We start from the raw sequence: 27,385 nt of genomic DNA, 5'->3' as shown, positions 1-27,385 counted from the left end.
ATGTTTTCTCTGAGAAAGAGACATCTGGACTGAGATTTGAAGCACAAGGAGCAATCGGGTAATAGGGGAAGTGTGAGAGAATATTTCCAGCAGAAGACATAGCATGTGCAAAAGTTGAGGTGAAGTCAAGATGCCATTTAAATGATTTAAAGAAGTGGAGAAGATAACATTCACACAGCAGAAACGAGAGAGCTGAGGCTGGAAAGCTACACAGCGGCTAGGTACTGTAAGGTGCTGTAAGTTATGTGAAGATATTTGGGCACCGGGGAGCCCCTGAGGAGGTATAAGCAAGGGAGTGCCATAAATAGATTTTCTTTTTTGAAATATCCTTCAAGTAGGATATGTGGTAGACAGTTGAAATGCCAACAACTTTCTAATTATGGAGATATGGGATGGGGCTGGATTAGTGAGGGAGAAATGGGAGTTAAGGGTGACTTCCAGACTTCAGACTTGGGTGACTGGGTGGGTGGTAGGGATAAAAGAAACCTAGGAGGAAGATAAGGGAACATTTGGTGAGGATAGGGATTAGTTCATTTTTTGAGTGATGACCTGTGGGACACACAAATGGGCATACACATAGAGAGCCGAATGCATGGGTTTGGAACTCAGGAGAATAATCTGGGCTAGGGATTTAGATTTGGAAACCATCTCTTTACAGAGATCTGTATTTCTCAACATTGGTCATGGTGGGATATCTATCAACACCTTCGCAGAATCTTTCAGAATTATCACAGCACGTCTCAGGGTCTGATATCTATTCAATGCTCGTCAGGAGACCTTTTTCTCTCCCTCTCCCACAATTGTTAATTTAAAGCTATCAATCTACAGAGCTTCTGCTCCCAATGGCCCCTTCAGCTCTGTTAGGGCAGAAGAAAAGTGGTTGAGGTGGTGAGAGGGGATGTAATTGTCCACGCAGAGTGTGCAGAGAAGAGAAGAGTGGCAGCACCCTGAAGATCCCACTATTTTCATATTCTCACACAATATTTTCGTGGCATTCCAATTGTATAAAACAGGGGTCAGGTATAGCTTCAGGGACCATCCAGGAGAGGTTATTTGCAGCCCCGCATATAATACTCTGAGGGCCAGACCTAGCTCTTGGGCAAAGACAGGAATAATAAGTGGCCTTACCCTACAAGCAAGAGAGTCTGGATTTACTTTTGTTCCTGCTGACTTCCACTTTAAACATTTGTTGATTTACCCACTGTGGTGGATTGATTACACCAATGACCTGAATTAATGGTATCTGTATCCAAACCCTTTGCCTGTAACTTTGTAGTTCCCTCCTATTCTGACTCTGGGCTTGCCCACATGACTTGCTATAGCCAATGTGATGTTTGCAAATATGATACAGGCAGAGCCTGGAACAGTGTTCGTAGGTTTCTACATCTTCTCTTGCACCTGCTGTCTCCATGACAGCCTGTCCAGACTAATTTCTTGGACTCATGCTGCTGACATGAGAAGATACTTGGGTTACCCAGTTGAAGGGATATGAGAAACATGGAAGGGAGCTGTGTTGGTCCAGATGAAGCCATCCTAAGCCATTGAGCCTCTTAGCCCACTTCCAATTCCGAGTAGATGCATGAGGAAACCCAGCCAAGATCAGTCAATCCTGTCCCAGATTGGCAGAAAGCAGACTCAAATCGGCTGGGTGTGGTGGCTCATGTCTGTAATCCCAGCACTTTGGGAAGCCGAGGTGGGCAGATCACCTGAGGTCAGGAGTTCAAGACCAGCCTGGCCAACATGGCAAAACCCCATCTACAGAAAATACAAAAATTAGCCGGATGTGGTGGTGCACCCTTGTAATTCCAGCTACTCAGGGGGCTGAGGCAGGAGAATTGCTTGAATCCTGGAGGCAGAGGTTATAGTGAGCTGAGATCATGCCACTGAGCAAGACTTTGTCTCAAAAAAGAAAAAAGAAAAAAGAAAGCAGACTCAAATAGACAGAACATCTAGCCGACCTATAGATTTATGAGCAATAATAAATGGTTATTTTGTAAAGCCACTATGTTTCGGGATGCTTTGTTACTCAGCAAGACCTAACTGATACAGTAACTGTAGCTAACTGATGTTCAATCATTCAACATGCCTCGGTGGAGCACCTAATTTGATCCTGTGCGATTGTGTATAGCTCTGTGAAGACTTTTCTTACCTGCCACCATACTGGTTCTGTTGGCATGAACAAGATTCTACTTCAGCGTCCTTGTCCAGAACTTCATATTCCTGCTGGGACTAGAGCTGCCCTAATGCTTCCATTGACTTGGTTGGGCTACTCACCCCTGCTAAGTTCTTTTTAGCCTCACACTTGCTGAGTTCCTGCTTTGACTGGACAAATCACTTGTAATCACTATACATCACCTAGAGCACTTCTCAGCACCTAGGTGTCCACTCTTGGTCACACTGGACCTGCCTGGGTTTGGACACTGGCCTGAAATGTGCATATGTTCATTGCCTTCCTTTAGACACTGCATTGACAACTGGATGAAGAATTATCCTGACTGCCTGGCTTAAAAAATAATGTATGTCCTCACAGTTCTGGAGGCTGGAAGTCCATGATCAAGGTTTCAGCAGGGTTGATTTTTTTCTGAGGCTTCCCACCTCAGCTTATCGATCTTCTCCCTGTGAATTTGTGTCACCTTCCCTCTGTATGTGTCTATGTCCTCATCTCCTCTTCTTGGAAGGACAAAAGTCATATTGAGTTAGGGTCTATCCTAATAACTTCGTTTTAACTTAATTATCTCTTTAGAGATCCCATCTTCAAAAACAGTCACATTGTGAGGTACTGGGAGTTAGGATTTTAACATATGAATTTTGGAAGGACACAGCTCAGCCCAAAACACTCCCCAAATCCCCATGATGCTCAGTCTAGCTTTCTTTGTCTCCCTCTGACCTGTGCATTTGAGGTCTCCGCATGCTGGACCTCCAAGGCCCCTGAGCTGTAACAGTTATGTTTACATGCATATTGTTCCCTGCATATCATTTCTTGGTCATTGAGGTGACAATGCCCAGTTTTCATTTGTACCTAGTTGGCTTTCATACTTATTAGCAATAATAGTTTTGGTAGTATTTGTTTGCTGAAATGAAGAGGCATGAGTCATGTGAATGTAAACTGCTAGGACCAGATCCACAGAGCCACTTCCCAGAGGGTGCAGTAGCTGCTCTTCCCACATTCAGCCTGCAAAAGGCCAGGGTCCAAGTTGTATATGCTTGGAGGTGGTGCTGCAGGAGGCAGGGTCTATGTCAGTCCCAGAGGAACCACAAGTTTCTCGGATAAGAAGCAGCCAATGCCCAGGAAGCAGCACGGAATCACACAATGCTTCAGAATGAGGTAGAGCTACGTTTGATCCCAGCTCCACCAGCTGCTGCTATGGCCTTGGGTGAGTCATTTTACTTCTCTAGACCCCAGTCACCTCATCTGTAAAGCAGGGAGAGAACCTCCTACCTCACAGAGCTAGTAGTGCCAAGCTCTGTGCCCAGCCCATATCTCACTGAAAGGAGAACAGACTCCCAGCTCGGAAGACAGGAGAGGCCCATCTGCAACCTTTTGGGGATACTGACATCTCATGGAGTGGTTGAATAACATCAGTCTGAAAGCCTATTCAGAATTTTCTCTTCCTTTAAGCTCCCTCTACTTGTGTGTGTATATACTTGTATATACAAGTATATACAGGATGCTTATATAGGATATACAGGATGCATACAAACAAGAAGCACTATCCACAGGCTATGGACACACATGAATACACAGAGCACACACATCCATGCACACAGGGACTCTCACATCCCCAGGCCATCCCTCCACTACGAATAGATACATGTGCACAAGTGTGCACATACAGACACCAACACTCCCAGGCCCAGTTCACCATGGCTGTCTCCCTTTATAAAATGAGACTCTCAATTCATTATTATATGGTTTGCAATCACCAGGTCTTGTTTCCCCCACCATATATCTAAAATTAAATATAAAGAGGGGAAAAACCCAAGCCGAGAGTAGGAAGCCATACAATGCCATCACCGCACAATGTTGCTGGTTGAAAGAAATGGATGTTGAGCATTGAATGTTAAAAATTGTGTTGAATTAGATAAGAAAATCCCGTGTAGACTTTGTTAATGATTCATAATCAGCTAATAAGCTCATCTTGAGGAGAATAATGATCCGCGGACCTGTTGGCTCGTTTATCACTGTGTTTTACAACATTGGCAAAGAAACTAATTAAATCCCTGCATCATTACAGAGAATCCCTTTTAATAGAGATACAATGATGCACTAGAGGCTACAGATTACACTGCAAATTGTACCAGGAGATTTTGGACAGCGGGTTTTAATTAACATGTGAGCCAGGAGCAGCTCGTTTAAATAATAACCAGCGCTGGAACCATCTGCAAGTAAAGCCAGGCAGCAGGAGGAGGTGGGACTGAGGCCTTGGAGGCAAGTAGGGCGTAGGCTGTGGCTAGGGAGTGTTTTGGAGTCAGGGCTCTGGGGAGATTGGAGAAACTGAGGCAGGGCTCAGCTCCAGCAGGCAAGGGAGAAACAAGAACTGGGGCATGTTGGGGTCGAGAATCAGACCAGGTGAAGAAATGCAGCCGTTGCTGGAGAATTTGGAAGCTGGCTCCACACTGATGGTGGCAGCAGAGCCAGATGAGCTCTCGGTAAACCCCCCCCATTTTCCATGTGGAAAGAAAAAACTAAGAAAGACCATGCAATGAATGAGCATTCACCACAGACCGCTGCCTGGTGTGGATTCCATCTCTTGCATGCCAGTCAGCTCAGCACGTTGCTAAGACCTGCTGGAAGGCGGGCTGGGCAGGTGTCTTGAGTGGGATCCAGCCCTCTTGATTTTACTTGGAGGTGAAGAATGCTTAGGTGGCACAGCCAGTGAGCCCTTGGTAAAACCAGAGTCCAACACTTTCCTTCCATGGTCTTCTGCAGTCTGGCTTTCAAAGGGAAACTTTGGCCAGAGGCCAGCAGACACACAGAAGTAACAGTGGGCAAAAAGGCAGACAACTGAGGAGTAAAGCAAGAAACTGTTGGCTATGAGTGGCACACACATTCTTGGAAATGAGTTCCTGACACAGGGCAACCTTCATGCCTTTAGGGCAAATGTTCATCCTCCTGGGAGGCCTGAAGGTTCTCCTGGAGAGGCTGCTCCTGCTGAGCTGAACTTCCTGAGGGAACAGGCCTATTTGGGGACTGCCTGGGTCACATAGCAACTCCTTGGCCGTAGCCTGAACTGCTTGTCGTTAATTTTTCTTGGCAGTCCCCAAGTCTCGGTACTTCTCTGTTCCCTCTTCAAGATCCACCCTTTCCTTCCCAGGCTGAGGCTCAACGCTGAGGTGGCCTGTGCCACAGGAAGCATCACAGTCTTCAAAGAGGCTTTTCTGACAGTTGTGGAGAAGATAAAGTACCTGCACAGGCAAGAGGCGAGAAGGAGTTCTTTCCAAGTTCATGTCCTTCTCTTGGAGAAAACAAGCTGAAGGCTTCCTCCACTGCGGCTTGTATATTATTATTATTTTAAGATCAGCAGCAAAATGATTCATAAAACCTTGGAAACAGATTTAGTGTAAAGCCTCAAAGAACAAGAGCTCATTGTGCACTGCGACTCCCACCTGATGTTCTGCCAAAGGCGTGATACAGGCTTCTTCGAGACGGAGCTGCACCCGACAGTCACTTCCCAGCCTGCACTTCTCCTGAGCTCCCATGGCAACACCAGGAGGATCAGCCCAGCATCCTGTTAGCATCACTAAGCAGTACCCACCCTGTACATAGGCCCCAGGATCACCTCAGGGCTGGGACACAATTTGTATATTGGAGGTACTGCCAACACCATGCACACAGGCTTTTCAAGCTAAACTCAGCCCTACCATGCACGTGCACATGCACACACACACACACTCACACACACACATAGAGGTACCTGCATAAGCACGCACATGTTAATCCCTCTCACCCTCTTTCTACCCTTGAGGCTGAGAGTTCTGAGCCACTGGGTCCTCCTCCTCCTCTCGCTTTAGCCTGTCTGGGTCAGTTGTCTCACATGGGCCACATGTCCCACATCCTTCCCTCTTCTCTGTCCCCTTATACTCTCATGGCTGCAGAGTAAACAGCAGTCAGATTGGGAGTAAGTCAGATGCCATGTAGCTCAATCTCCTCACTTTATAGATGAGGAGATAGGGGGTGCAGATCAGAAGGAAGGAACCTGTTATCATGCATGTCACAACGGTAAGCAGGACCAGAGTTCGCTTACTCCCAGGCAGGCGTTATTCCACTGTGCAATATAAAGGTCTCTTGTCACCCTCTCAGCTGCCTGCCTCTTTGGGATTCTTCAGCAAAACCAGCACAATTGCTTCCTATCTGGTCTCTACCCCCAACCCACCCTTTCCATGAGACCCTCCAGCTCCTGCTCTGAAGCTATCAGAACCTCCAGCATGGCTTAGGTAGTCAGTCAGGTCCAAGGACTTCAAATATGGGAGGGACTGGTCCAACCTGCTCATTTTGATAAAGAAGGAGATTGAGGCTCTGGGAGGTTGGGGAGTGGTGGTGGATGGATGACCCTAACCACTGGTCCAACTTTTGGGAAGACTAACAAAATACTTAGTCCCAGAAACAGACGTTATGACATTATTGCAAAAGCTGCTGCTGCCTTTGATCAACAGAGACAGGGCAGGTGGCTGCTACCTAGGCTGAGCTCAAGACTTGTGCAGTGGCTGGAGGGAAGCCAGGGCAACTTTCTTCCATGCAGTGCCTACAGATGAGAATCTCCCTCTGTTTTTTCTAATGGTGCCCTGGGGCCAACTAGCAATTCTAGGCAGCCAGATCTCTACCTTACAATGCAGGTAAGAAGCTGATGGAAGCATGTACTCTGGAGTCAGTCAGACCTGGGTTTAAATCCCACTTCACCCCTACCTCAGCTCTAGCATAGCCACCATTCTCAGTGGTGTGTTAGAGCTGACTCATGAGAGCTGCTTGTTACATTTCAGGAATTTTGTAAACCAGTCATTAAACACAGCCGTTGTTAAAGTTTAAATTATATAAACTTACATAATTTATGTCTAAAACGAAGGTAATAAACACTAAAAGTCATATCATTTTCTAATTATTTTATTGTTATTTCTACTCTAGAGATAATTCTCTGGAGGCTGTGTCTGCTGTATCTGTAGGGAGGAAATATTATATAATGGTGTGATAACACATGTGTCTTCCCAACCCCATGTGCAGGGATGTCACCTTAGTAGCCTGACATCAGCCAAGGTGAGAGTATTTACACCATGGAAATCAGGAAAGACTACACATGCAGCTTCATTTTTATTTTTTTTTTTGAGAGCTGATTCTTACATGTTTACTGGCATGCCCATAATTGTATGTACTTGACCCTTCCAACAATGCTATGAGGTAGGGATTTTTTTTTTTTTTTTTTTTTTTTTTTTGAGATGGAGTCTTGCTCTGTTGCCAGGCTGGAGTGCAGTGGCACGATCTTGGCTCACTGCAACCTCCACCTCCCAGATTCAAGCGATTCCCCTGCCTCAGCCTCCCGAGTAGCTGGGACTATAGGCGCCTGCCACCATGCCTGGCTAATTTTTTGTATTTTAGTAGAGACGGGGTTTCACCACGTTGGCCAGGATGGTCTCGATCTCCTGACCTCATGATCCGCCTGCCTTGGCCTCCCAAAGTGCTAGGATTACAGGCGTGAGCCACCGCACCTGGCTGGGATTCTTGTTTTATAAGGAGGAAACTGAGGCTTAGAAAGTGAAGCAACATCTCCAAGGTCATCCAGCTGGTGGGTCTTAGAGCTACAAACTGAACTCACTTATGCTTTATGGCTCCAAGTCCAGTACCTTTTTTGTAAATTTGAATTTTCACCTTGAGCAGAGTGTGACTGCAACACTGTTCTCTTCAGGTCTCTGGCTGGCAGGAGGCCTTCCTCCAGTGACTGACACGCAGGACTGTGGTGTGGCTGCAGCTGCCGTGCAGGTCCTTGCAGATCTAAGGGTGGTGGCTGGGGCAGAATGTCCAGAAAGCCATGTGTGCTATGGGAGGAATACCTGCTTTGGAGGGAAGAAAGACCTGGATTTAAAGCCTGGCTTGTTGCTGCTGTCTTAGATCTGCATCATCCTGAGCAACCTAGAGGCCTGGGTTTCTCATCTTTACAGCAGGGATAATACCACCTCACATGGATGGCTTGAGAATTAAACAAGCGAATATTTCTAAAGCACTTGACATGGTGTTGCTTGCAGTAAGCATGAAATAAATGTTTATTTCCTTTCTTCTTTCCTACACTCATCCTCCCAGTAAAAATTCTCTGTTGCCATCCAGGCCAACGATAGCCTGGGAGCACTGATGCAGACAGGCTGCTTCCCTCTGGAGGTGGCGTCTTTGGTTTCTATGCCAACCTCTTGGTCCATGTTCTTCCCCATGACTGGAGCAGCTTGGAGCTTTCTGCCACTTGGCGGGATTCTGTGGTGCTGCATTGGGCTTCAGGAGGCTTCAAAGCCAGAGAAGAGAGAAGGTAGGATAAGCTATAAGAAGCAGGAGTCTGGGACACCAAAAACATGCTCTGCCCCTGCCTGCCTTCATTGTCTCACCCACCTGCCTTCCTCCTCCTCAGCACTTGACATTCCCTGCTGCTTCGTAGAGGTCATCACTGCATGGCTGTGGTCTGACTCCATCCTAAGGCACCACCATGGCTGCCACCACTGCTAAAGCCACGATGCCCAGTGCAGCAGATGTGGCCACTAGAGGTTCTGCCATGTCCAGAGTCTGGCCACTGGGGACCCACGCTCAGCATGGTGTGGCTAAAGACCTCCTTCCCCATCTCCCTCCCTTCCCTTCCAGCTTCCCAATCATAAACCTATCCATACCCAATGTCAGGCCTGTCTTCTTTCATCTCATCTGGGAGGCAGAGCCAACCTTCCTGTTTTTCCGGCCAGGCAGACTCTGCATCCAGTCCACAGGATCCTGTCAATCCTGCTCTGACAATCACCTCCACTCTGTCTCAGAGCTCCAACCTCACTCCTCCTCTCCCTCTCTCCTGGCTAGTTCTTCTTGGATTGGATTATGAACAAACAGAACATTTTTCATCTAAAAATAAAATCTGCCTCCCTCAACTCAATGATTATTTATCCTCATTGCCTTTTTTCTCTCCTTTTCCAAGCCAGATTCTTGGAAGGGTGGGCACCGTCTTCACTTCCTTATCTCCCTCTCACTTCTCTCCCCATCACATTCCAATTTTCACTCCCACGGAAACCAATCTCATTAAGGACTCCATGTTGCTTCTTCTGAATCTAATGATTCTTTTCAGCCTTCCCAGGACTTCTCTGAGGCTATTTGACACCTGACCACTCTCCTTTTTTTTGGAAACCCTCTCCTACCTCATGTGGCAGTGTCCTGGTTCTCCTTTTATCTCTCTGATTCCTCTTCCGACCCCTCTGCTTCGGCCCTTCCTAACCCTTCATTGTTGGTGATCCTCGAGGCTCTGTGTCCAGACCTCACCTCTTCCCACCATAAACACCTTCCCTAAGCGCTCACATCCCTCCCTCCTCCCATCGACTCTGATGACTCCCCAGGCCAAGTTTCTCTCCTGACTTCAGATCTGAAGTCAGCACACCCATCCCAGTATGGTGACACTCAGCAGCTCAAGCTCAGTAGGTCTGAAAAGTGATTGTTCTCCCCTTGACGCTCTCCTTCCTGCTGTGTTCCACTCAGCAAGGCATCCCTCCAGGCACCCACATAAGAAACTGGATGCTCTCCCAGGTTCCTCTTTTTTTTCTTGTCTTGTAGCTCATCCAGTTCTATTGCCTCTGTCTCTTTAAAACCCCTCAAATATATCTACGTCTCTCTGTTCCTACTGCCGCCCCACTGGCTTCTCATCCAGAGTATTCCAACAGTCTCTTAACTGGGCTCAACATCAGGTCTTCCTCTACCTTCAACCTTTTCTACCACTGCGCAGCTGAAATGCAGATGTCAGTTGTGTGAAATTCTTCGGTGACCCTTCAACTGCTTTCCGGTAGGCTGCAAAGTCCTTATCACGGAATGCAACGCTCATGCAATTTCACCCCACCCATCTTCTCACTCTTGTCTCTTGTTACAAACTCTTTCAGACTTTAGTTCTAATCACGCTGATCTCTCGCAGTACCCTGAATATAGCATGGTTACCCTTGCCCTGAAACATAAGCTCAATACAGACAAAGATTTGGGACTCTTTTGTTCACTGCTGCATCTCCAGCCCCTATAATAGTGCCTAGCAGAGAGAGCCAGTGAGTAAACATCAGTGCGGTAAATGAATGAATACCTTCTTGTCTTCTCTCTTGGAGATTCTTCTCCCACTTAGACAGCTCAGATATTCCCCTCCTCTAAAAGCCTTCCCACACCTCATTGGCTGGGTCAGTGACCTGCCCTCTCCTCCCACAGCACCCTCAGTGTCCCTGCCATATTGTTTATGTCTTTTCTTAGGAATCCCCACCGCCAAGCACAGAGCTTGGCACCCAGGAGGCACTTGTGCAATAACTGTTGAGTAAACGCTGTACTGGATGGGGGCCAACCCATTTCAAGCCCACCTCTCTTTGTGCTGGCATTCTCCCCTTTCCTCAGTGACCACAACCCCCAGCTCAGCCTCCTCCCTAATGTTCTCATCATGACCCTTTGTGGCTTCTGCATCCCTACAGGGACTTTTCAGGGTCAACGAGGCTTGTAAACTCTCATTTGATGCAGCTGAGGGCATCACTGTTCAAAAGTTCCTCCCTGGGGAGCTAGAATTCTGGAGACTTGGTTAATGGTGTTGGGTCTTCTGGTTTCTGCCTGAGAGGATTTGATACAGGAACTCATCTCCCTGAGGAAGGGACCCCCAAGATCTAGGCAAGGAAAGGATCAGAGTGAGTCTATCCCTACAGACTGGGAGGTGGGAATGCTTCTGTGCTAACGAGGACTCAGGGTGTTGGCCATGGAAAGCAAGGGGGAAGCCCTGCCATATCTTGGAGGAAGGCAGTGACTTGGGGGTACAAAGGAGCCAAGAAGTCACCTCAAGAACACCAGATGTTGGGCCTCATAAGGCTGCACAACTAAGTCCGACCCCTGTCTGCTGCTTGGAAAGAAACAGATGCTTATGGCCTCCCTTCCCCCATTAGGATGGTCTCCAGGAATGAGAAGACCCCAGCTCTGCAGAAGGGCCCTGTTGTTAGCTGCTCAGCCAGCCTAAGGTTGGTCCTGGAATCCCAGTGACCCCCAAATTCCCTCGCCTTTTCCATATCCTTCTGTTTTGTCCCTTCTAAACCCTGTTTTCATTTTCAACAGGCTCTCACCCGTCTACTTCTCTTGATTCTTTTCATCCATCCTCCCAACCTTGACCCCATGGTCAAGGGCTCACAGCCTCCAAGCATCCTTTATGCTCCTCCAAGCATCCTGACTGCCTGTGCTCTGCAAATCCTGAACTCTGGAAGAACCATTCTCCTGCTTCTTTTCCTTCCTGAGCAGAGCAAGGAAGCCTTGCTGATTGTCTCCAGAAGATGGTTATTGGGAGGCCCAAGTTGGAGCCCTCTCTGATCCTTTCATTTTGAGTGCCCCTGGTTGACAGCCCTTGTATGACTACCCCAGACCTTCTCCACTCTCCTCCGGGCACTTGCCTGAGACAAGTGAAGTCTCCTGGTCTTCTCAGAGAACAAAATAAGGAGAGACTGAAGCTCCTAGTTTCCTTCTTTTCCACATCAAAATTGCTGGGCATCTTCATTGCTTCCCTTCACCACTGGAGGTAGATTCCCTCTCCTATTCTGAGGCCAGTCCCTCCTCCTCTTTCTGTTATTCTGTTCTCACCCAACTCCTGTACCTCTGAGACCTTACTCCATCAGTCACCTCCCCTTTCTTGCATTTCCAATCTTTCCCTTTCAGGTGACATTTTCCTCGAATCTTATAAATGTGCTCAGGTCCTCCTGACCCCCTTGAGTGACTGCTCTATCTCTCTCCATCATTCAACTTGTCACTGCTGCCACTTCCTCACCACCCACTCCTTCCTTAATCCTTGTGCAATCTGGCTTCCGCCCCCACTTCTCTATGGAAACTGCTCTTCTAATTTCTGTAGCAGCATCCTCATCACCAGATTGAATGTGTTCATGGCCCATAGGAAGCACCAAGAAAGGTCAGACCCCCCTCCCAGGACTGGCAAGGGCACTGGAAAGGTCAAGGCTGGTAGATGAGCATATTCAGTGGTAGATGCACTCACAGATAAGTTGGTCTTTAAATGGCTGCACCCTTGTGCCTTATGCCCAGTCATCCTTGTGTGATCCTATTGGGTCAACAAACAAATGTCCTCGCTCAGCAGCATCCTCCTTCCACTGCCACCATCACATGGTTCACTTTTCTCCAGGCATAACACCCCCAGTTCCCTAATATCCCCATAACCTGCTCCTGTTACAAAACCATCCTCAGACTCCTCCCCACTCTCACCAGCCTCCTTGGAACGAAAATCTGACTGATCAGCCAAGCTGATCTCTGCCCTTTCTGTGAAGAACTGGTCAACAGTAGCTTCATCTGCTAAAGAGGCAGGTGTTCTTAAGCCATCTGGCATATTGGTTCTGATTAGAAATGTGTAACAGCAGGTTCAGCAAGTATGGTACCTTGGTATAGAAATATGATCTTTGCAATGGGTTTTATGCAATTGAAAGTAACGTACTCACACTTCTTTAAAAGCATTCTGTAAATTTAGATGTTCTTTCCCTTTATTTCTCTACTTGGTAAGATGTTCCCTTATTTGTACCTTTTTTGGTACATTTTATCTTCAGTGGGCACTTGGTAAATGCCAAATGAATGGATAAACACCTGAATGAGTGAATACGCATTGCAAACAGTAGATTTTTCTTTGTAAATTTATCATAAGCCAACTGTCCCTTGCTAATGCTAAGACTGTCTTGTGAATATTGACCTTAGCCAGAGCCCTGTCTTTGGATATAACACAGAGGAAAACATGTCCTTGATGAATAAAAAGTTTAACTAAATCCAAGTGTCCAAGGGTGCTCTATTTTCCAACGCCTGGAGGCTCACCACTTTGTGGACTATCTTACCCTTCCCTCCCCCATGGCGGGACAGTGACCCCCAGCCCTGCTCTACAAGCCCAGGGGTTAACTTGGGAGGCAGATCTTTAAACACATGTCTTGCCAGGACATTCTTCAGCACTTCCTCCTGCCAAAGGGTGTCATGGGGGAAGTCACAGTGCTGGCTGAAGCATTAGGCTGGTGGCCCATCAGAGTGACCAGCCTCCTGCAGAATCCAGCTCACTGCCTCCCTGCCATTGATTTGGCTGGAATCTTTATTGTCTGCTCAAATGTAATTAAAGAGTCCTCTGATGGTGCCAATTAAAGACTCGGAGGGATGGGAGCGGGTGCTCACGGCATCACATGGTGCTGCGCGGTGAAGCTGTAAACATCCATTAGCCATTACAGTTCTCATTAGTCCTTGAAAAACAACTCATTAGTGTCCATAGAACTGACAGGTAAATACAGCTAATGGGCTAAATCTATCAATAAATTCACTGTGTGCAAAATCAGGGTTTCTGTCATTGTGCTGCTTGCAGTGACTAATCAGAAGGTTAAATACTCCTCCTGCAAAAATATATATAAGTTGCAAAGCACTTAGCCTGATAGACTGTGAAAAAATGGCATGTGAGAAACTAATGAAGACATCAAAGGCTTTATTTATACGTAGGGTGGGTTCATTTCAAGTTCAGGTTGCTATGAACTGTCACAGCTGTTTAGCTGAGACTAAATTTTAGAAAGCATATTGATTTGTTTTAATTTAAATGGGGCAGTTTACAAAAGCTGCTTGAATCTGAAGTTATTCCAGAAATGATTGCTCAGTGCATGGTGGCGGGGAGGTCTCTGCTTGCTTGTCCAGCCACCCCAGGGAACATCTCCAGAGAAGATGCTCATCCTGTGGCTGTTGGGGCAAAGGGATCCCAGCAGTGAAGGACTGCAGAGTTTGACATGCTCTTTGGGCACATCTGCCTCCACCCGTTCATGGTGCAGAGGGGGAAACTGATAACCAGGTCCAGGGTAATTTGATATGTTCGTGGCAGAGCCCAGGTCTGTTATGCCATTGCCTCTCTGCCTCACGTTGCCAGATTCTCTCCAGAGAAACCATATGCTTTTTAGATGAGCAGAGTCCCTGAAAGATGGGGCAGTCACCCTGGGTATTTGCTCTACTTCTCCACCCGTGGCCATCTCCACCCCAGCTGCAGCTACCTTAATCCAGGAGTGCCACAACTTCCTATTGTCTACATCCAGCTCAGCCTCTGCCCTTGGACTTCTGTGCTTTTGGGAGCAGTGGAAGTTCAGCTGCTTCCTTTTAGCTAAGAAACTTCCATCTCCAGCTGAATCTTTCCCAGCCCTCTGCTAAAATGCTCTCTTTTGACCTTGTTAAATGTGAGGAAGGACTTCCTCATCACAAAAGGATAAAGCATTAGGAGAGAGGTTATAAACTGGTCCTTGGTAAGCTATGTCTGACCTCTCTGCCCTAACCTGCAGGGTTTTTAAAATTTGAATTTGTAATCAGCATAAAAACTGGGTGATTTTACATAAGAATTTGGCCTTCCAGCTTCTTTTGGGAAATCTGAAGATCTGGCCACACTGGGCTTATTGCCTGCCTGGCCCAGGTCCCTGGAGCCCTTTGGATGGGGCCTGTGCTTTCCCCACACCCCCATGTCCTCCCAGCCCATTGCCCGAATTAGAACAGAGCAGCACCTTCTTTGATGGCCACAGGGAATGCCACCATTTGCTGCTACCTCCACAATGACTTCTGAATGTCCTGAGTCACTCTGTGTCACTAGCTTCAGATCTAAACCCCAGGCAGGCACAGCTAGCTGACTGTCAGGGTTCATCTCTTGCTTCAGTGGTAGGGGTTAAGGAGAGCAAGTCCCTGTGGTTGTAGCTCCTGGCATGCAGAATAGGCCCTACCACCCCACGGGACTCCCAGAATGGTGGATCCCAAATCTGAGAAGGGCTTTCAGAGGTCGAGCAGTTATAGAGATGACAAGTGTTCACTCCAGCTCCTAATGCGTCCCCCTAAAACTGCTTTTGTTTCCCCCAGTTCATGCTTCTTGAAGCTTCTCTTAAAGAAGCAAGTCTAAGCACATGGTTCTCCTGCGTGGAAGACTTCACTGTCCTCCCACTGTTTTTAAGACAAAGCCCAGAGCCCTTGCAATGCTGTGCAAGGCTCTCAGCTCTGGCCCTGCCTCTCTCCTGCACTGCGCGCAAGCCCCTCTTCTCTTCCCTCTGCTCCAGCATCAGTGCCCTTCTTTTGGTCCTTCCAACAAGTCTTACTGGCTTCTCTCTCCTGATGGCTTCAGCACCCTCTATTCCTCCCAGACTGGAATGTTGTTTTCCAGATATTTGCATGTGCAGCTCCTTCGTTCCTGGCTCTGCAAGCTGCTTCTTTCCTCGCAGCATTGCTAAGCTGATCATGGGGCCTCTATGCTTGCTATTCCTCCTGCTTGGAATGTTTTCCCTGGATCTTTCCATTGCTAGCTCCATCTCATCACTCAGGTGCCAGCCCGAATATCACCTCCTCAGAAACTCTTTTGCAACAACCTCTGCCAACCCATCACTCTTCTTCATGGCATTGAGCGTGGTCTGAATTTATATAATTTCCTTGTTTGAGTTCTTGGCAATTTTCTAACTTGCCTTCCTGCCTAGAATACAAGCTTCATGAGAGCATGACATTGTCTCTCTTGTTCACAGGCACACCCTTTGTGACTTGAAGAATGCTTGCTCTGAGAGTTGTTCAATAAATAACTGTCAACGGAATTGCATCAAAGAGCACTGGAGCTGGAACGAAACTTGGAGATGACCTGAGCAGACCTTCTCAGTTGTTATAAGGGCACTGAGGCCCAAGAGACCAACTCAATCAGAAAGTGAGCAAAGAAGAGGAAAGACAAGTCATAGGAAACAAAGACAAGATACTCAACCTCGCTAATAATTAGGGATATACAAATTAAAGCCACACAACACCACTTTGACCCATCAGTTTGGCAAAAACTTAAAGTGTTGGAGAGGATCTGGGAAAATGAGAAGGCCATGTCCCAACCACTTTGGACAGCAATTCAACTGTATCTAGGGAAATTGAAAATGCATATGCCCTGTCAAAGAACAGTTCTATTCCTTGTGTCTGATCTAGAGAAACCCACCTGTAGGGCAAAGATGCACATGCAGATGTTCATTCATTCAGCACATGTTGATTATGCACCTGCTACATGTTTAATGTAATAGGGATAGAACAGCAAACAAGATGCCCATTGCCCCTCCTGTCACATACCTTACAGTCTACTTGGGGAGAGTCAGGTAATAATCAATCAATGGATAAATAGGTTAAACAAAGAGCATGTCAGATGGCAGTTAAGTGCTGTGGAGGAAAGTTAAGTGAGATGAGGGGGAAAGGGAGCCTGAAATGGCTATGCTGTGTAGGGCAGTGCTATGGACTGAATATGTCTCCCAAATTCATGCTGAAGCGTTAATCCCTGATGTGATGGTCTTTGGAGGTGGGGCCTTTGGGAGACAATTAGGTTTGGATGAGGTCATGGGCATAGAGCCCCCATGATGGGATTGATGTCCTTATAAGGGGATGGAGAGATCTGAGCTCTTTCTCTTCCTGCCATGTCAGGAAACCAGGAAGAGGACCCTCAATAAGAAACCTACCATGTTGGCACCCTGATCTTCGACTTTCAGCATCCAGAACCATGGGTGTAAATGTTTGTTGTTTAAGCCACTCAATCTATGGTATTTTGTGATAGCCTGAATTGACTAAGACAGGCAGTTACGGAAGGCCTCTCTGATAAAGAGACATTCTGACAGAGTGAAGCAACAAGATATGACTGTGGGAGGGGAGGGGGAGTATTTTGGACAGAGAGACCAATGCCCCCTCCAAAGGTCCTGAGTTGGAAGCAGGGCTTGGTGAGTTTGAGGAACAGCAAGCAAGCCACTGTGGCCAGAGCAGGGAAAGCTGGGGTTGGGGCAGGGGGGAAGAGATGACATTGGATGGGTGGTTAGGTCCCAGCTCATACAAAGCCCTGCCAGCCACTGTGGGGATTTTTGCTTTTACTCTGATTGAGATGGGAAATCATTGAACAGAGTGAGAACACAATCTCACAGTGTTTTACAAAGATCACTCCAGCAGCTGTGGCTGTGCTGAAAACAGACTGGGGTAGGGCAAGGCTGGGAGAAAGTGGAGGACCCTTAAAATGCTTCAGGTGGGGGATGATGGGGGCTTGGACAAACTGATGGTGGTGAAGATGTATCCACGATCAGTGCTGGGTTGGTGTGGAAGGTACCACTGACTGGATTTGCTGAAGGATTGAATAGAGAGTGTGAGAAAAATACGAGACCATGTTGGCTCCATGGTTTTTGGCTTGAGCACCTGGAAGACTGGATTACCATTTATGAAGGTGGGGGAAGACTGTGTGTGTAACTGGATTCAGTGTGTGTGTGTGTGTGTGTGTGCATGTTAAATCTAATAAAGCCTATTAGACATTCAAGCAAAGATGTCAAGAAGGCAGCTGGCTTTGTAAGGCTGGAGTTGAGTGGGGAGGTCAGCATGGGTGGTGGGAACATGGGAGTCAACTGTGTGTAGATAGTGCTCAGAGCTGTGGGGCAGATGAAGTGCCCTGGGAATGAGCACAGGCAGTGAAGAGAAGAGGTCTAAGGGCTGAGTCCTGGGACCCACCATCGTTGAGGGCACAGGAAGAGAAAGAGATCAGAAAAGAAGGCTAATAAGAAATAGCCCTTCTCAGAATAAGCACCAGGAAAGAGGGAAGGGAGAAGAGTTTCCAGGAAAGAGGAATGCTCCCACGTGCCACATGACAACAAAGATTCTGCACAATGAAGCTTGAGAGCTGGCTGTTGGATTCGGCCACGTGGAGGTCACCAGAGGCCTTGCCAGGCATTTTGTGGAGTGGGCTTGAGAGAGAATAGGAGGAGATGATGTGTAAGGTGTTGAGTAAAAGCAATTTTTTGAGGAGCTTGCTTTCTTCCTTTCTTTCTTTCTTGCTTGCTTGCTTTCCTTTCTGCCTTCCTGCTTTTCTTTCTTTCTTTCTTTTTCTTTCTTTCTTTTTTCTTTCTTTCCTTCCTTCCTTCTTCCTTCCTTCCTTCTTCTTTCTTTCTTTCTTTCTTTCTCTCTCTCTCTTTCTCTCTCTTTCTTTCTTTCTTTCTTTTCTTTCTTTCTTTTCTGGATGGAGTTTTGCTCTTGTCACCCAGGCTGGAGTGCAGTGGCACTATCTCTGTTCACTGCAACCTCTGCCTCCCAGGTTCAAGCGATTCTCCTGCCTCAGCCTCCTGAGTAGCTAGAACTACATGCACACACCACCATGCCTGGCTAATTTTTGTATTTTTAGTAGAGATGGGGTTTCACCATGTTAGCCAAGTTGTTCCTGAACTCCTGACCTCAGGTGATCCGCTTGCCTCAGCCTCCTAAAGTGCTGGGATTACAAGCGTAAGCCAGTCAGGAGTTTTCTATTAAGGGGAATAAAGATGGGGTGATAGTTGAAATAGGAAGTAGAGGGATGAAAAGTTGTTTTCATATCATTATTATTACTTTTAAGATGAGACAGTTATGATGTGTTTGTTGGCTGGGGGGAAAAATTCAGCAGAAAGTAAAAGATCTAACGATGCAGCAGAGTGAGGGGAGGATTACGGAATAATTTTTTTATAGCAAAAAATTAGAAAGAGCCTAAATGCCCATCAAGAGAGGAATAGATAAATAAAATATGTTATATTCAAAGTGATGAGATTCTATACCGCTGACTCATTGCCTGGAGGAAGAAATCTCAATAGCAAGAAGGGGCTCCAGCACTGCACTTGCTTCACTGATGCTTGTGCCAAGAACCCTTGTCCTGCAGACTTGAAAGCAGATCACACAAGGCCCAGGTCCCTGCCCCTGTGGTCTCCAGACACCTTCTGGTCTGGGGAGAGGATGGTCGTGTCTGAGAGTATCTTGGAAGATCTTCCTTCTGGTTGCCTTGGTCAAAAGAATGCTGCATGATGATGATACAAATTTAAAAAAAGTAGCTACTTATTACAGAGTGTTTTACCAACTCCTTGCCCCCCTGGGTCTTACATTATAGATGGACATTAAACAACCCATTCTCACAATTACTGATTTCAGTTATGATGAATGCTGTAAAGTAGGGTATCAAAGAGGACCTAGCCCAATCTAGAAAAGAAATGTGGCTGAAGCTGAAAGCAGAAGAGTGAGCATAAGTCAGCCAGGCAAAGGCAGGGGAGAGGAGGGGAGGAAGTGGGGGGAAAGAGCATTCTTAGCAGAAGGAATATCATTCTTCCATTTATTCCACAAGTAGTTCCTGAGCATTAACTATGTCCTAGGTGCACGCATGCATGAGTGAATAAGGCACTAGCTTGCTTGCCTTTCTTTCTTTCTTCCTCTTTCTTTCTTTTCTTTCTCTCTTTCTTTCTCTTTCTTTCTTTCTTTCCTTCCTTCCTTTCCTTCCTTCCTTCCCTTCCTTCCTTCCTTCCTCCCTTCCTTCCTCCCTTCCTTCCTTCCTTCTCTTTCTCTCTCTCTCCCTCCCTCCCTCCCTCCTACCTTCTGTCCCCCCCCCTTCTTTCTTTCTTTCTTTCTTTTTCTTTCTTCTTTCTTTTAGTGGTATTTCAGTTTACTTATAGAAGTTATTTTATAAACAAGTGCATAAATATGTACATACTTCATGGTAGAGTGTCCTGACTAAGAGACATACATACATGCTCCTTTAAAAAACCCATTTTAGGTCGGGTGTGGTGGCTCATGCCTGTAATCCCAACACTTTGGGAGGCTGAGGTGGGCAGATCATGAGGTCAAGAGATCGAGACCATCCAGGCCAACATGGTGAAACCCTGTCTCTACTAAAAATATAAAAATTAGCTGGGCATGGTGGCACGCACCTATAGTCCCAGCTACTCAGGAGGCTGAGGTAGGAGAATTGCTTGAACATGGGAGGTGGAGGTTGCTGTGAGCCAAGATCACACCATTGCACTCCAGCCTGGCAACAGAGCGAGACTCTGTCTCAAAAAACAAAACAAAGCAAAAAACCATTTTATTATTTATTTACTTATTTTTACACATTTTTTTTTAATTTCAAGTTTTTGGGATAGAGGTGGGCTTTGGTTACATGAGTGAGTTCTGTAGTGGTGAGTTCTGAGATTTTGGTGCACTTGTCATGGGAGTAGCGTACAATGTACCCAATACATAGTCTTTTATCCCTCGCCCCCCTCCTACCTCCCCCACCAAGTCCCCGAAGTTCATTATATCATTCTTAGGCCTTTGTGTCCTCATTGCCTAGCTCCCACTTATAAGTGAGAACATATGCTATTTCCAGCCATTGCTTTCCTGGGGGTGCCATTCTAGTGAGAGAGAGAGAGAAGAGAAGTGGCACACAAATGGCACATGGTTTCAGTGAGTGATAAGGGTTATGAAGATAGTATAAATCAGGGTAATGGTTGGGGGAGAGGAATCGATTAGTATTTTAGACAGGGTGGTTAGAAAAGGTATTGAGGGCCGGGCGTGGTGGCTACGCCTGTAATCCCAACACTTTGGGAGGCCAAGGCAGGCGGATCACGAGGTCAGGAGATTGAGACCATCCTGGCCAACATGGTGAAACCCCATCTCTACTAAAAATACAAAAATTAGATGGGCGTGGTAGTGGGTGTGTGCAGTCCCAGCTACTTGGGAGGCTGAGGCAGGAGAATCACTTGAACCCGGGAGGTGGAGGTTGCAGTGAGCCGAGATCTCGCCACTGCACTCCAGCCTGGTGACACAGTGAGACTCTGTCTAAAAAAAAAAAAAAAGGTAGGTGACGTCTCACCCAAGACCTGCCTTACAAACGTGCTGGAAGACTGTCTCCTGCATAAGAAACAGCAAGTGCAAATGCCTTGAGGTGGGAACAAGCTTGTCATGTTCAGAAACAACTAGAAGGGCAGTGTGATTGGGCCCACGGACTAGGTGGAATGAGGTGAGATTACGGTTACAGAGAGAGGCAGGGGCCAGATCATGTAGGGCCTTGTAACGGCATTTTAACCTTCAGTAATTCCAGGTTTTAGCTGGGCTTCAGATTGAAATGGAATATTTCTTGGAAAAAGTCCAGGATCCCTAGGTTCTCAGCGAGAAAATGGGCTATGGCTGGTTTGGTTTGCCTCAGCTGCAGAAGCAAAGAGGTTTTCAGTGCCCCCCTACACTTCCAGCCATATATCTTACCTTATCACTCCCGTCCATTTAGCAGGAGCCATATACTCTACTCCAGAGGAGAACTCTCACTTAATTAATTTTAGATTTAAAGCAACAAGAAGTCCTTACATTAAAAATGGAGTGGGGGGAGAAAAACTTGTTAATTAAAATGTCAGTTAGGGTGTTCCTGGCGAAAACTATGATTAGTGGGTGTTTCCTTTGGTTACAAGCCCTTGTGCTTTGATATTTCATATGTGAATTTAAAGAACCTTATGCATGTGCCCAGCACCCAGAGACAGGCTACATTTTATGCTGGTTTCAGTGGGTCAATCTGTCTGCAAATTCCAATGTACTCCAGGTCTTCTGGAATTGCACCCCCTGACCCCAGACCTCTCATCTTGGAGGGGTCCTGTCTCTCTTATCACATGCCATGTCCGCCTGGCCGGCTCTTGCTCTCTTCTGTCTTTGGAAAACCTACCTATTCACCCTTCAGGGATCAGTGGCGTCTTTTTCAAAGCCTTACTAGATCTCTCATTCAGAAATATTTTCTCCCTCCTATGTGCCTTCAAAGATTGCCTACATCTTTGTTAGAATCTTTGTGAGAAAAAAAATTGTGAAAGGAGAAAGTTGTTTATCATTTCTCTCATCCAGCTGTCTTCTAAGATGGGTGGAGTCCATGCAGGCTTCTTTGTTTGCTGTGCTGGGTGATGGGTGTGGGAAGGCTGGCCTGGAAACACTGGGGGAAGTCTATGCCCACGGTCTCTTCTTGAGCAAAGGAAGAGCCGTAGATAGGCCTGGGGGAGTGGTGGTGGTGTAGATCCGGATGAACTGCAGCCAGCATAGGAGGGAGGCTGAAGTAGGGGATGGAATCGGGAAGAGCCTGCTGATGGCTGCAGAGGAAGTGTGATGGGCTCTTCAGAGGAAAAAAATGTTTCAGGGGGGATTTTTGTTAAGGTGTGCTATGTAAACCTCTGTTTTGTCTCCCAGTGCCATCTTTAGTGAAACTTTTTACTCACTAAGGCTTTGTGGAATTGGATTAAATTGTTTCCAGAAGAGTAAGTATCAAGAACTGCAAAGGATCTGAGATTCACTTTACATGCAGGGTAAGAAGTCAGCCTGCTGTGGTGTCATGGATGCTGGCAGGGGACATGGGACTCCTGAGTAAGACACAAAGGACTTTATGACTTACAGCAATAGCAGTAGCCAGAGTGTCAGCATTTGTGCTGTTCCCCAAGCTCCAATTCCCACAGGGTGACACAAAGAGAGCCACCTAACACCTGCAGCACAGGCTGCAAGTTTCATTACAAGAAAGGAACCCCCAGCCTCGGGAACCCAAATCTTTTATAATGAGTAAGTACGCCTGCTTGATATTTGCCCTGGAGAGAGACATTTTTATTATGTAAGACAACCAACCAAACTTCCTGTTGCTCTGGAGGGAAACTATCTGTAGTTTCCAAAACTATTTGTTATACAAACACCCTTTAAAAGATAGTCCCAAAGGCAGTCAGTGCCTTTGCTGGCAAAATGTGTAGAAATGCAAGAAACCCATGGAGAACAGTCTCCCCAGAGTAAGATCCAGTGCTGATCCCTGCTTGAAAGTCGGTGTTGGATGAGAATAGAGGATGTTTATGAGGCCTTAGTGGCACCCAGGTTATGAGCTTTTATAGTATGCTTTTAAAAGAAATTAGTTTATTTTATGCTGTATCAGTTAGCCATTGCTACATAACAAACCACCAAAGACTTAGTGCATAAAATAAAAATTATTTATTGTGGCTCATGAATCTGAGTCACCTGGAAGTTCTGCTGATTTAGGCTGGGCTGGGCTGATCTTGGCTGTGCTTTCTCACAATTGCTTCAGTCCCAGCTGGGACAACTGAGCAGACTTGGCTCTACTCTGTGTGGTCTTTCTGGGTATGACAAAGTCCCAAGAGAATGAGTAGCAGTACCCGAGGCCTCTAAAGCCTAGGCTTGGAACTGCCACATTCTATCAGCCAAGGCAAATCACAAGACCAGCCCAGATTCAAGGCATGGAAAATAGATTCCACCTCGTATGAGAGGAATTCCAAAGTCACTTTGCAAAGGCATGTATACACGGGTTGAGGAATAACTGGGTCCATGTTTACAATCAATATATCACATTTGTTTCTCTACTGGACTCTAAGCTCCTAGGTGACAGGGATTATGTCCCATTCACATCTATTTCTTGGTGATTGGCCTGGGATAAGCATAGAGAAGACATTAATAATGTCTGTCAAGTGGATGAATGTTATGCAATAGGATGAATGAATGATACACAATAAGGATTTGTTCCCTCAAACTAGACGGTCTGCTGGGGTGATTCACAGGGGAAGTTCCCTGACATCTGCTCAGATCACAGCCACCCTGTTCAATGTCATATATGGTTCTCTCAGCAACTTCTCATCCCCACTGCTGCTGCATCACTTGGGACCTCATCATGTTGCACCTGGACTTCTCTGCAGCCCTGTTACTCTCTGTCTGCCTTGACTTGCTCCTCTCCAACCATCCTCCACATCAGGTCCAGGGATCTTTCTAAAATGCACCCCTGAGTCTGTCACTCCTCAATTAAATCCATTTCTGACTTCCCAAGGCCTAGAAAATAACATCTCAGCTATTTTGCATGACTTTCCAGGCCCTTCACCCTTGAGACTTGGATCCCACTGTTCCTTCCTGCACATCCTATGCTCTACCTCACCAGATCACCAGATCTTGAATGTGGAGAGGACAGGCCCCTGCACTTTGATCCCAGCCATATCATCTGCTCACTGTGCATTTGCCCAAGTTCTCTACCTTTGCTCAAGTGTCAGCTTGGCCTTCCAGGGAGAGGTATTTGCCTACACTTTCCTCTCCTGGTTTTCTTGTGAAATCTCAGCCCATCACCACAACCCACCCTAAGAACAGAGTGAAGTCTTATAGAGAGTTGATTCCTAGAATTTTTGCTGAACCCAACTGAGATTAACAGAGAGAGAAAGAGAGAGAGAGAGAGGAGAAGGGGAGGGGAGGGGAGGATAAAGAAGGAGAGGAGAGGGAAGAAATGCAGGGGAGGTAGGGGAAGGTGAGAAGGGGAGAGAGAGAACTGAGTGTAGCCAAGGCACAGACACAAAGATCCAATGCATCTGGTTCTGCCCCCCATACTCCCCAGTCTGCCCCCTGGGGCTCCTCTCCCAGCAGCCCTTTCTGGAGCAGCCCATAGCCTGTGGGCTAGAGGCTTCTCACCCTAAGGCTTCTCCTAGAATTAGAGCCCCAACCTCAGCCCCAGCAGCAAGGACTGTGCTTGGCACTGCGGGAAGGGGTGCAGTGGGGGAGGGAGTCTCCCATTGTCTTGAGTTCTCATCATTTTAGTCTTTGTTATTAGCTTTATTTAATTTGTCACTTAATTACTATTTACTGAGTATGCTTGTAGCTAACATGTATTTACTTACTGTGCACTTCGTCTGATTTCAGTAGATTTTTTTCCTTTTCCTTCCTTTGTATCTGTATTGTTTATTCTAATAATGCATGATTAGGTAAAAAAAAAATTTTTAAGACAATACAGAGAAAGTAAAAGTCCCTTGATATTTCATCCTTCAGAGATAACCACTGTTGACAGTTTGGTGTATATCCTTTCAGACTTTTAAAAAATGCCAATATACATATATATGGATGTGACCCAAATATATCTAAGAAGCCTTTAAGGCTGCTGGTCTCTGCTCAACAGTCATCCAAAATAACCCAAATCAGACTCCAGAAGCCTGGAGAATAATATAAATCTTTATTGTTGGTTTCTTTAAAAAGGTAGTGCAGGAGCTTTTCACAGCTTTCTAAGAGTCAGCTTTAGACATCTCTCTTCCTCCCCAAAGTGTCTCGCTCATAGCAGCTGCTAACAATCTCTTCTTGCTTCCTCCCACTCATCTCTTCTTTCTTTGGGCTGTGCCCTCCTGAATTCTATTGACACGGAGCCCTAACCCCTAAGAATAGCTCTCACAAAGCGCTGTTCTTCTGTGACTGCTGTTCTTGTAAGAGTCAGCCTTCCTCAAATTTTTAAGAAAAAAATTGCTACATCTCTTTATCCACATAAATAGGATCATGTCATGCACATTATTCAGTTAACCACTCTTTTTCCAAACCCTGCTATCTCCTAGATATATTTCCATGCCTATGCATTCAAATCTAACTGTCTTACAGCCAAGACTGGGTAGTTTATAAAGAAAAGAGGTTTATTTTGGCTCACAGTCCTGGAGGCTGGGAAGTCCAAGATCAGGCAGCCACTTCTTGTTGGCTTTTGGTGAGGGCCTCATGCTGCATCACAACATGGCAGAGGACATCACATGGCAAGAGGGGCAACAGCGTGCCTGTCAGCTCAGGTCTCTATATTCCCATTCTTATGAAGCCACCAGTCCCATCATGAGGCCCCACCCTGATGATTTTATCTAATCCTAATTACCTCCCCCAAACCCCACCTTCAATCAGCATATAAATTTGGAGATTTAATTTCTGACATATGAAATTCATGGGACACATTCAAATCATACATCTACCATTTCCTTTTAAAGTCTACTGTACAGCTCCATTGAATGGACAGTCTATAATTTATTTAACCCTTCCCTTGCTGTTGGACATTCTAGTGGTTTCAAGCTTTTACTACTAAGAACCATGCTGCTATCAACACTCTTATGTTTTTGAACTTTTATGGCTTTTCCTTCTCTTCTATCTTGACCTCTTAGCCTGCCCTAAGTTTTGTTGTTCTAGCAAATGTCTGCTGAAGTTATAGGTTTTTGGTTGTTGTTTTACCCAGCACATGCTTTCATTGTCTTCCTTCTTGTTCCCTTGAACCAGTTCCTTCCTCACTTTATGTGATCCTGGGAGGCTGCCATGACGTCCCCTGGCATAGGCATAGACACATGGCCAAGCTGGCCAATCTACACATCCCATTCTCCTGGTTTTGGTGATAATCCAAGCAGTTTCTACTGTCCATCTCCACTGGCCCTGCCCTAGCCCCAGGCCCATTATCTCCATCCAGGCCCCCTGCAACAGCCTTCTCTCTGTTGCCTCTGCTTTCAGGGCTGTGCAGCACTCATCCATCCTCAAATGGCTGTTTGTCTTCCCTCTGTCATCTCTGTGCTTAAAAGCAACAGAGTGACTCCTTGTCTTCTATGAATGAAGTCCTATCACCTCAACCTGCCACCTGGAGACCAAGGGACCCGGCTCCTCTTTCCCTCTCCAGCTCTGTGGCTCCTTACTCTCCTTTGCACACCCCAAATTCCTGGCATATTGTACTTCTTCCCAGCTTTTGAATATGCCCTGCATTTTACAGCTTCTATCCTTTGGACCACTTACTCTTTACTCCACAGAAGTCTCACTCCAAAACAGTGTAGGTCCAAGTCCTAACTAAACTTCAAGCTCCTGGTTCCCAAACCTCCCACAGCAACAACAGGAAATAATCAATTTCATCATCCTTGGGGCTCTCTTAACATGTTGACAACCTTCTAACCTTTTTGCGTTCCTCAGGGATCACTGGTTACAAAGGAGCAGAAATTCACTCAAGCCAGCTCAAATAAGGAGGGACAGTGGTTATTGTAAGAACATGGAGGTCTCACAGAAACCAAACTCAGGCAGACCTCATGGGAATTAAAACTAGGACCAGGGAAGCCACCAGGGTTTGGAGTAACTCTTTCCATCTCTCAGTGCCTTCCTGACTCTAGCTTTCCATTAATTTAAGTTGGGGTGATGGCAGCTTATGTACCATACTTGCCTTCTCCCTACCACTACCCTGGAAACACTGTCATATTTATATCCCTTCCCAGGGTCTAACCTAGTGCCTGGTACATTGAAAATAAGAAAATACAAGCTAACAATATTTTAGCACTTCCATGTGTGATACACAGTGGTTCATGTTTTCCAATTCTTCTTGTTTTATCTCCCAATACCTCCCGAGAATAGGTACCATGATTTCCCCCATTTTACAGATGAGAAAACTGAAGCAGCAATTTGCCCAAGCTGACATGGCCAGCAAGTGAAAGAACTGGGACTTGAGTCCAAGCCTGTCTGAATGAATACATTAACTCATAACAGAAGTGGTCTTGAGGTCACCCACCTCAGACTCTGGCCTCTATTTCAGGAGTACAGATGCACCCCATCCTAGAGGCAGCCAGATATTTTCAGCTTAAACATCTCTAGAGTGAATCCTCCAATGATTTTATTCCTCCCCAC

Source organism: Pongo abelii, chromosome 1 (genome assembly GCF_028885655.2).
Source record: "Pongo abelii isolate AG06213 chromosome 1, NHGRI_mPonAbe1-v2.0_pri, whole genome shotgun sequence".
Classification (NCBI taxonomy): domain Eukaryota; kingdom Metazoa; phylum Chordata; class Mammalia; order Primates; family Hominidae; genus Pongo; species Pongo abelii.
Note: the sequence above shows the minus strand (reverse complement) of the source record.